Source organism: Mytilus galloprovincialis, chromosome 10 (genome assembly GCF_965363235.1).
Source record: "Mytilus galloprovincialis chromosome 10, xbMytGall1.hap1.1, whole genome shotgun sequence".
Lineage (NCBI taxonomy): Eukaryota > Metazoa > Mollusca > Bivalvia > Mytilida > Mytilidae > Mytilus > Mytilus galloprovincialis.
In genome coordinates this window covers 42,653,088-42,663,698 of record NC_134847.1, presented here as the reverse complement: position 1 = coordinate 42,663,698, position 10,611 = coordinate 42,653,088, and the positions used below count along the sequence as shown (strand labels likewise).

Sequence of the window (10,611 nt, the reverse complement as noted above, 5' to 3'; positions counted from 1 at the left end):
AGTTTAAATGACGTTCGTGTTAATATGCATGCATCATATTCGAAGTTGCTAATGTCGGCGTTGTTAATAAGTTTATATGGTTTTGTGGGTCAATGTGAGTTGCTTTTCCCTTTTTCATTTGTTTACAAAATGTTAGATTTTCCTTTCTATGCACATTTAATCTAATTCATTAATTTACATCAACTGAATAAAAGAATGCTAATGAGCTTTAAATTGTACGACCAGAGTACCTATACGAATACTTATGTTTATTTTACCTCCTATACATTACTAGGAATATGATTGGTTAAAAACTTCCGCGTGGATACCTTGTATACATGTATTTTATATTAGGCTACTAGGGAGGCGGGGCTTATTTCGTACACGGTTAGTAGTGGTGCTACTACCTTTAAAAAGGTTAAAAGGGATCTTAAAATTTTAAAAAGACATTTTTTTTTGTAGACGCTGACTGCGTAGCTGATGTTCGTGTAAATTTGACGTTATGTAAATGCCACTATCCGTGCAGGTAACTAAGAGATTTTTTTAGCACCAACAGCAATGCCAATAAATCTATGGATGTTAATGAATTGCCTTTGAAACGGCGTATTGAACTGAAAGCTGTTCTTTTAATCCTACTTGTTTAATTTGGTTTTATTAATCAACATCTTTCCTTTTCCAAAAGGGTAATGCCTTTCTGTATTTCTTCTGATTATCATTATCATTTATTCTATTTTCCACCCCATCTTGAAAAAAGTAAAATCACAAAAATACTGAACTCAGAGGATAATCTAATCGGAAAGTCCATAATCACATGGTAAAATCAACTGATAAAACACATAAAAAACGAATGGACAAGAACTGTCATATTCCTGACTTGGTACATTAAACCTGCTTTTATAGAGCTAAACCTCACAGTTTGGTGACAGTCTCAACCATAAGACCTGGCGCTTTACGGTTTACACTTCATATTGGTGTCAGAAATATCTATTCGGAACTCACTCTGTGAGTCGTCAAATTTTGTCGGTTTAATGTTATTTGCCCAAAACCTTAATATCTTGAAATCATTTAAAAACCATAACCGTAATTGGTAGAAATAACCGAACGGTGGAATTTGTTCAGAAACATATTCTTGTTCTTTGTCACATTTTGATCGAAAATATTTGTTTGTGTTGCAGATATTCCTACTGATTTTGGTTTGTTGTGACATAATCTTCTGTTTTTAATATATTGTAGTGAAAAACAGCACATCAAAACATTTCACACAAGTAGGTGGCCAGCCAAAAACTATGAAAGTTTACTGGACAAAATGTTGAAAAGCAAAGGACTGTCATTATCAAATACTAGGTAACGTACATTGTATTATATAACCAAACACATTTTTGTTTACAAATTTGGCACAACTTTTTTGGAATTTTGGGTCCTCAATGCTCTTCAACTTTATACTTGTTTGGCTTTATAACTATTTTTGTTCTGAGCGTCACTAATGAGTCTTATGTAGACACAACGCGCGTCTGGCGTTTCAAAGTATAAGCCTGGTACCTTTGATAACTATTTATGCATTTTTGATGAATGTAAAACCAGGGAAAGTAGCTGCTATAAAGTCACAATAGAGAATAGGACATATTCCGTAATTGAAAAAAAAAGGATGAATGTTGTCGTATCATAAGACCTATGCCACCTTTTAGAATTGGAGGCGTTGTATTGGTCTGCCAATTTGTGATGGTGATAGTCAAACTATTAAAGTTTCGATTTTAGTCATTATTGCATAACCTTCACTGGAGCCGCTTTTATGTAAGTAGCACAACAATAAAAATGAAGTCCGTATGCCTCGAACCTGTCGCAAGTTACATATTTATTGAGATATGTAAAACCCAGATGCTTCAATAAAACAACGATGATAAGACACATTCGGTAATTTACAATTATAGAAAAATCAAAGCAACAGTAGTATACCGCTGTTCGAAAGTCATAAATCGATTGAGAGAAAAACAAATCCGGGTTACAAACTAACTCAGACAGGTGTTTGGTTACGACAAGTAGAACAATTCCGTTAGCATCTGTAAAATTGATATGTCATTTGAACTGAACGGCACTGATAATTCTTACATAGACGAAATGCGCTTCTGGCGTTTCAAATAATATGCCTGGTATTTTTTATAACTATAACTGATGACCAAATCGTGATCGCGTCGAGAAGCAACACGTTGATTGACAGATTATCGATGTACTAGTTTATGATAAATAGTATCAGATCTCTGCTATCATCATAATGAAACGATACACATTGTTGAATATACCTTCGCGCAGACCTAAACTTATTTTAATTGCCTTTATGAAAAGTAATCTAATTCAAAAGATGACCAAATGCATAAAAAAATCAAAATTATCTATCTTGTATGTTCTTAATGCTTCCTTTTATAGTTGTAATGTAGAATTAAAAGTTTACGAATTGTTGATCGCATCATCGTCTGCATGTCGTATCCGATATCCTATGCACAATTGCGTTTAAGCTTTCTGTTTTGTAGTGACAGTTTGTTGCAAGTCAACATATACTTTTCGTCCTTATTTGAAGAAGTTACAGAAGAAATACCATCTATCACGGTATGGAATTTTTCAAATTAATTCAACAGTAATATGCTATTGTGAAATTTTCGAAGGGCTCGTTCTTTCGTCTGTTTGTTAATTTGTTGTTAGTTACTCATACGTTCAACGACTTTGGGTATCACAGCTAATTGTTTGAAAGATTTGCTTGACAGAACGATCAACCCCTCGTTATCCTTGTTTTAAAACTATTCATTACAAGGATAATATGTTCCTAATGTCGAAACTCCAATCCCGTCCCCTTTTCCCGAATGTGATCTACCGAATTAGACTTATTACCGGGTTTGTACTAAAATGATCAAACACGATTGGTGCCACAAGTGGAGTAGGATCTGCTTACCCATCCAATGCACCTGCGATCATCCCGAGTTTTATGTGGGGTTCATGTTGTTCAATCTTTAGTTTTCTATGTTGTGTCTTGTGTAGTACTGTTTGTCTGTTGGTCTTGTTCTTTTTTAGTCATTGCGCGGTCTGTTTAATGTTTTATTAGTTTTCGACTAATGAGTTTGGATGTCCCTTTGATGTCTATCGCCTACCTCCTAAGATAGGATTCGAACACACCTTGCTTTGAGCGGGGTTCTAATTAACAACCTCATTAACAAAATATTTTGTTTTTAACATTTTCACAAATGTTTTCACAAAATGATCAGTTGGTCAGTGTAGAGGATTCTTATGTGGGATTTATAGAATAATAACTGTATACAAATGATGATAAGGTGTTAACCCAAAGTAGATTGTCTTTTAAAAAGATTTCATATTTAAACATTCTCCTCAAGAAATATAGAATAACCATACATTGTCTCGAAATATCAATGTTATTTGTACAAGGCTTAGAAACAGGTAGAAAGCGAGACATTGATATTTCGAGACAATGTATGATTATTCTTTATATACTGCAACTCTTATAACTGTTCTAAATGAAGAATTTAGGGTAAAAACCATCCTTTCTTAATTTTAAAAGACGTAAAATTTTCGCGAACCTGTATGTTTTATTGACGTCATAAATAAAACTCTAATGAAACATATTGTCAACGTCATAAACAAGGTGATATACGGTCAGTGACTGTATATCACATATGAATATACGGTCAATGCAATTTGACTGCTCAAATAGCACAGCTGCAGTATAAATTGTAATATAACCATCATCAACATTAATGGTGTACAATTATAATTGTTAAATATCTGTTCAAAGACATTTATATTTTGATTCCTTATATATCGCAAAAAATAGTTGTTTTGTTTTTTGGCTATTCAGCTCCACTACAGAAATATATTTTTATTTTGAATTCAGTGTAATCTTTTATCCATAAATCCCAAATCCATTTCCTTCGTATGGCTGTTACTATAATTTCTGGTCTGTGGTCATAAAGCTATCAAATGATTCTATTGATAAGCAACAACGTAGTTCCCACATGTTCTGATCTTGTATCAGTCAGACACGAGTTTTTGTTTATTTTGTCAAAACTCATTAACAGTTCAAGATATTTAATTCATTTTTCTTCTGTGGTTTCTGAATATTAAAAAGCAACAAAGACAGCTGTAAGTGCAATTTTAATAAAATCTAGTTGCTTTTGTATTGTGCTACTTTAATTGAATTCAAGAATTTTTCTTGGTTTTAAGTATGTGCAATGTACAAAGATGGTTAGCTATTAGCAACATTGATTAAGAAATATTAAAGAAATCGAATATTGTGATACACTTCGGAGTCATTATTATTCGTGGTATGCCAGTTTTCGTTGATTTCGTGAGTAAAGGTAAACCTCAAATTTTAAGTTTCGGCGAATTACAAATATTCAATATGCTTGTATGCAGACTTTGGCAAATCAACGAAATCAACTTTCCACGAAAATATTTTTTTTTAGCATTTCACGAAAATTTGTATACACAAAAAATAAATGAATCCTCGGTAGTTATGAAAAGAAGATGTGGTTAAAACTATGTTTGCCAATGAGACAACTTTTTACAAGAGACCAAATGACACAGAAATTAACAACTATAGTTCACTATACGGTCTCCAACAAGGAGCAAAGACTATGTTGAGCTATAAAATTCGAAATAACAAACGTAAAACAATTTAAGGGGGTACCCAACACTATACCCCAAAAAATTCCTGTCGTTTAATTTTTCTTAATTTTTTTTCATTGATAAACTAGGCCAACCTAAACATCTTGTAAAAATTTTAAAAGATTTGAACCATAGGTTTAAAAGATTTGGCAACTCAAATATAGCATCTTTTACATACTAGAATCGGCCAAAATTGGAAGTTTCTGAAATATGGGTATGGGGTTAAATATGTTGAAATATTTAAAACTTAATCTTAAATTGACAATAGCATAGCTAATAATGATAGCTGAGGTAAATATTAGGTCACTAATACCCTTTTCTTGTAAGTTTTTTATTCTAGATTTAAAATTTTGCCCAAAATTTAATAAGGAGTGTTAGAATCACCCCCGAAAAGTGAATGCTGTGCTTCTAGTATTTGAAGAATTTTTTTTTGGAAAAAAATGTGTCGTTTAATTTTTTCAAAAAACTAAGAATTTGGAGTGCTATACTAGTCGGTTGTTCTTGCAATTTTTTTTTTAAATTTAACCGTTAGATTTTTTGGTATTTAAGTTTAAAGTACCCCCCACCCTCAAATTGGTTCATTAAATAAGGGCAAAATCTATTCAAAAAGTACATAATGGTCATATTTATATTTGCGTCTTTTGAACTAGGCCTTAGATCATGTAGATATTTGGCATGTGGATGTATCATCACAGAGTTAAGTGTCTTGCATCATAATGACCTTATTGTTACCTTCAAATGTGACCTCAAGGTCAACTTTATGTTGTTTTTTCATGAAAAACACAATCATGTAGGCCATAACTTCTTCGCCCTTGACCTAGGTCTTACATCTTTATCATGTGGATGTATCATCATGAGGTAGTGTGCCTTCTTAAAATTTTGACCTTCATGTGACCTTGAAGGTTGACCCCGATGATGATAATTGTGTTTTTTTGTAAGAAACACTTGTATGGGCCATGACTTTTATGTAGTTATGAATTCATATTTATTTTAAAAAATCATATTACACAAGCTTTAATCGACCATACAACAATAAGACACATTTTATGACATGGCAATCCATTCCATGAACACGGAATACATAATGGACATGTTGTCTCATAAAATTGTTTGAAAAGGGAAATGTTGTCTCATAAAATTGTTTGAAAAAGGAATAGTTTCTATTGAAGCGTGCACTGTACGTTCTTTACTACTCAACAGACAGGTGAAAATTTCCTAGTAATCAAACAGTAGGAGGAGTTATGCCAAATATATACCAATAATGGGACGGACGGAAGGACAGACGAACAGGGGTAAAACAATACCCCCCCCTTTTGACATTCAGTTGCAGGGGCAAAAAAGGATGTAACTGATTTTTGATTTGACACGTCAAAAAACCTATGATACATAGGGAAAAGCTTTAAAGTTGGCAGATGTTTTACATGAGCAAGATTTTCAATTTATTGGTCTACAGATTCAAAAATACAAAATTATACAATTCAAAACTTAAGAACAAAACTATTCGTGCAAAGAATGACGGCTCATGAGAGATGAAATATAGCTGATTGTGCAAAATCCTTATAGTTACATGTTATACTGTGAAATCAAGTTCATTTAACATAGAACTTTTTTAGTATTTCTGCAGAGGTTATGAAAATAAGATACAACTGGTTTTTAGTTAAAAGCACGACAGTTACAAGTTTCACATTATTTTTTTGGGCCCCTTGTTATTAAAGAGAACGATTACTCTATTCAGTAATAATCTTGAATTGAGACTTGAGAAGAAAAAAAATCAATTGTCACTTGCAATATAACACCACACTTTCTTTTTTATATTTATTTCAAAATTGCATTTGATAAAAAAAAAATCGGAAAGGTACGCAAACATGACAAGAGCACAATAAAAGAAAAATAACAAATTTTGCCATCCCTTCGAAATTCATTGATAATGCAAAAATAACATGTTCTATTTATATCATTCGTGTATAGTTTCAGTTTCAACCACGATTCTAAATATAGACTTTTCTTTCCCTAAAATTGCGGACGGAATAGAAGACACCCGTTTATTTTCTACACTTAAAATAAATTGTCAGGATAAAGGTTGAAAAAAGATGCTAGAAAGATGTATTTTTTTTTTTTTTATTCAGATGAATATGAAAGTGCATACATGTGTGTATTGTCTATTGGACTGAATAAGATGTTTTTTTCTTCTCGTCTTTGTTCCATGACATGTTAATGCTGCACTGGTGGTTGATTGTCCTCCTCGGTATCTTTTCACTTTTTACATGAATATAAATCATGTAATAAAATATTCAATTGCACTTCAAAAATATATGCCAGAAATTTTAAAATTATAAATTATTCATAACCTATTTAACGTTACTATACGTATATAAATTACTAAGCCCATATTTCATTAAAAACTACATGTATGGTTTAAAAAAAAAGTATTGTGGAGTCCATTCAGTTTTGATTTTAATCAATTTTGTACGAAGATCTACGAACAGAAGCATTGTATAATTGTCCATGGTTTATTTATTTATTTAGTTAACATTTTATTGTCAGAGGCTTAGATGAAATTTGAAAAAAGGCAAGACACGCATTTGAGCAAACAAAAACAGCAACAGTAATTCGGCATAACAAGCAGATTACAATCTATGTAAACAATTTCAGGATAAACTAATGAAAATTACAGTTCCCTAAAGAATGAAAAATTAAAATTCAGGACAATGATGTCAAATGAGGGAGGGTAGGTAGAAGGGGTCCTGATCCCGAAATCCCGCGCTAAAAACACGAAATCCCGAGTTTTAATAAATTTAAATCCCGCTATTCCGAAGTTCGAAAAAAAGAATTCCCTTATCCCGAAATCCCGAGCTTAAAAAAAATATCCTGGTGCAATCCCCCCCTTTTCAAATGATTAAAAAAATGCAGGACAACATTTTTAATTCTAGCCCTCCCCCCATAAAATCAAATGGTATCATCCTTAAACTTTTGACTTTTTGTACTATATTTTATTTTATGTAAGACCTATAGGCATTGGCAAGTAAAAAACGAATACAGTTATGGTCCTTTCTGTTTCCCTACTTTTCTAACTTCCTGGTTTTCTTTTGGTATTTTTTTTCACTCTGAAATTTCCCTTTTATTTCTCTTTGAAGATTCATTTATTGAAAATAAGTAACTTTAAATGGATTAAATGATTAAATGAATAACAATAGGTGTACAGCTGCTCTTAGCAATAATGTAAACATTCTGATCATGATCTTTTAAAAGCTTGCATATTGCACATGATTTTAAAACGTAGCAATGAATCGGACTATGAGTAAGAGTTATCTTATCTTAGGTGTTCTGTACCCCCTTAAACGAGAGAACTAACGGGTAATTTATGTAAAAGAAAAGTTAACGAAAAACAAATATGTAACACAGCAACAAACGACAACCAAGGAATTACAGGCTTCTCACTCGGAACAGGCACATACATACAGAATGTGGCGAGGTTAAACATTTCTCAAATGATGTGCATCTGTCAAGTTTATGATCCTTAAAATTGAACAAAATTATACATTAGATAGCCCTTTTTGTACTTGTGATATAAAAAGCTATCTATATACGCTGTTATGCTATTTATTCTATACAAAGCAGATTTTCATAATTCAGCAAAGGTGTATAACTATGAAAAAGTCTATTGTGTTTTTTTTTCTAGATTGAGAATAAGTTGTAAATCATTTGATACATAATTTCCTTCTTTATTTTTATTAAATTCTTATTGAAGATATGAATATTTTGTTTGCGATTTGAAGTATGATAAATATACCTTTCGAACATTTTAATAAATAAACTGTGTTTTCTTACTTAACTGTTTATCACTTTCAGTTTGAGAACTTTTTGTCGAACATAGGAGGAGCTCTTGGTCTATGGATTGGAATGTCCGCTATTAGCATTGGCGAGTTGCTAGAACTGAGTTTCTTTCTTCTAAGAATCATAACAAGACGTGACAGAGCTATAGAGAACCAAACTGATGTGAGCTTAAATGAAATTGTAGAAACCACTTCAATCTCTGACCAGAATAAAACACAGTCTGTACATATTGATATGTCAATCATCCAAGAAGGGGAGAGTGCTCTATAAAAACGATTAATTCGTCTATGTTAAAAGAAAGAACCAAGATCCTACCATTGACTAATAGGATGCATATATTATTAATCTGTCTTAAAGTATTTATATAGTAGTAAGCTTTGAACCTGCGTATTTACAGTGTATTTAGTATATTCTGTACATATGGGAGAAGATCAAAGCCTGAAATAATTTCGAGAAATAATAGTTTTTCGCATAATTAAGGTGGTACCCAACACTTTGACTGAAATTAATTTGGCTCGTTTAATTTTCTTAAAATTTTGACAAAGTCTTTACTTTGACGCCTTGACAAAAATATAAAAATTTTAAAAATTTAGAACCAACCGTTTTATCAGAAAAATTACACTGGTTATATAGCAGTTTGACAAACACTCATTTTGATCATTGAGAAGCTTAATATCCCTTTAACAACACAACGTTATTAAAACTTTTAGCTGATTTTACAGATTTGTCTCCCTGTAGTGTTAGGTACCACCTTAAATCGCTTTAAAATTTATTGGTGTACAGTATCAATATTTTGTTACAAGAATTACAAGATAGACAGCTTACATGTCATTGTATGAATGAGTTTTCCTGTTATGATGTTGACCATTCTGTAGGATATGTTGTTATCTTTCTGTCATTCACAGCACTTCAATCATTAATCACATTCAACTGTTTCGTATAAGAAAATAAGAAAAAAAAATGCATTATGTTATCATTGTTGACGTATGTTTGTTAAATACAATTAAATCGTAACAGGTTGTTTTACCATTTCGTATCATGTGTTGATATCTTATTGCCATTTATACCATTTTAACTGAACTGCTTCATATAGGAAGAAAAGGAAAAAAATATCATGTTATCATTGTTGACGCATTTTTGTTAAATACAATTACTCTTTGTATCTAAAAAAAATAATTAAGTCGTATCAGGTACTTTGACCATTTCGTATACTGTGTTGTTATCTTATCGTCATTCACACCATTTTAACTGAACTGCTTCATATAGGAAGAAAAGGTAAAAAAATATCATGTTATCATTGTTGATGCATCTTTGTGAAATACAATTACCTTTTGTTAAACAAAAAAAAAAGTAGTATCAGGTACTTTGACCATTTCGTATACTGTGTTGTTATCTTACTGTCATTCACACCATTTCAACTTAACTGCTTCATATAGGATGATAAGGGAAAATATATCATGTTATCATTGTTGACGCATCTTTGTGAAATACAATTACATATTGTATTTACCAAAAAAAATAATTAATTTCAGGTATTTTGACCGTTTTGTAGGCTGTGTTGTTATCTTACTGTCATTTACATCATTTCAACCATTACTCACACTGAACCGTTTCATATAAGAAGAACACATCATGTTTTCATTATTGACGCATCTTTGTTAAATTCAATTACCCTCCGAGTTCTGTATTTTTATTTCATTTTACTATTTGAATTTACAAAAAGATAAGAAGTTTCAGTTTGTGATGAAAAACGCTTAAAAAAAAGAAAACATTTGTAACATCATCCTTAAGACAAGATTTTCGTGATATTAAAAGTAATTAAACGCAAATATTGATTTGTATTTCATTTTTAAATATTGAATATCAATAGTTTTGACCTGGAGTTTCGAAAGCCGCTATTTATCCAGAAATTGTTGAAAAAATAACTTGAGTGTTATGACCAATGCTTCTGATGACAAAATCGAATATTTTTTGTTCAGAAAAAAAATGTAATGTATTTTACAGACGCTTGTATGAATCATTTATAAAATAAGATTATTCTGCATGCATGTTTTTATACTGAAATTTTAAACAATACTATTCATGTAATCATGTTTATTGATCATGTTCATGTAAATTATCTCTTTAATA

General features: G+C 31.4%; 1 long non-coding RNA gene across 1 annotated transcript; it reads left to right on the top strand.

The window, feature by feature from the left end:
• Positions 1-440: 440 nt before the first annotated feature.
• On the top strand, positions 441-8,750 carry LOC143049171 (uncharacterized). Its single transcript, XR_012970102.1, has 4 exons — positions 441-505; positions 1,213-1,323; positions 2,505-2,580; positions 8,497-8,750. It is a non-coding gene; the product is annotated as an uncharacterized LOC143049171 (long non-coding RNA).
• Positions 8,751-10,611: the final 1,861 nt, after the last annotated feature.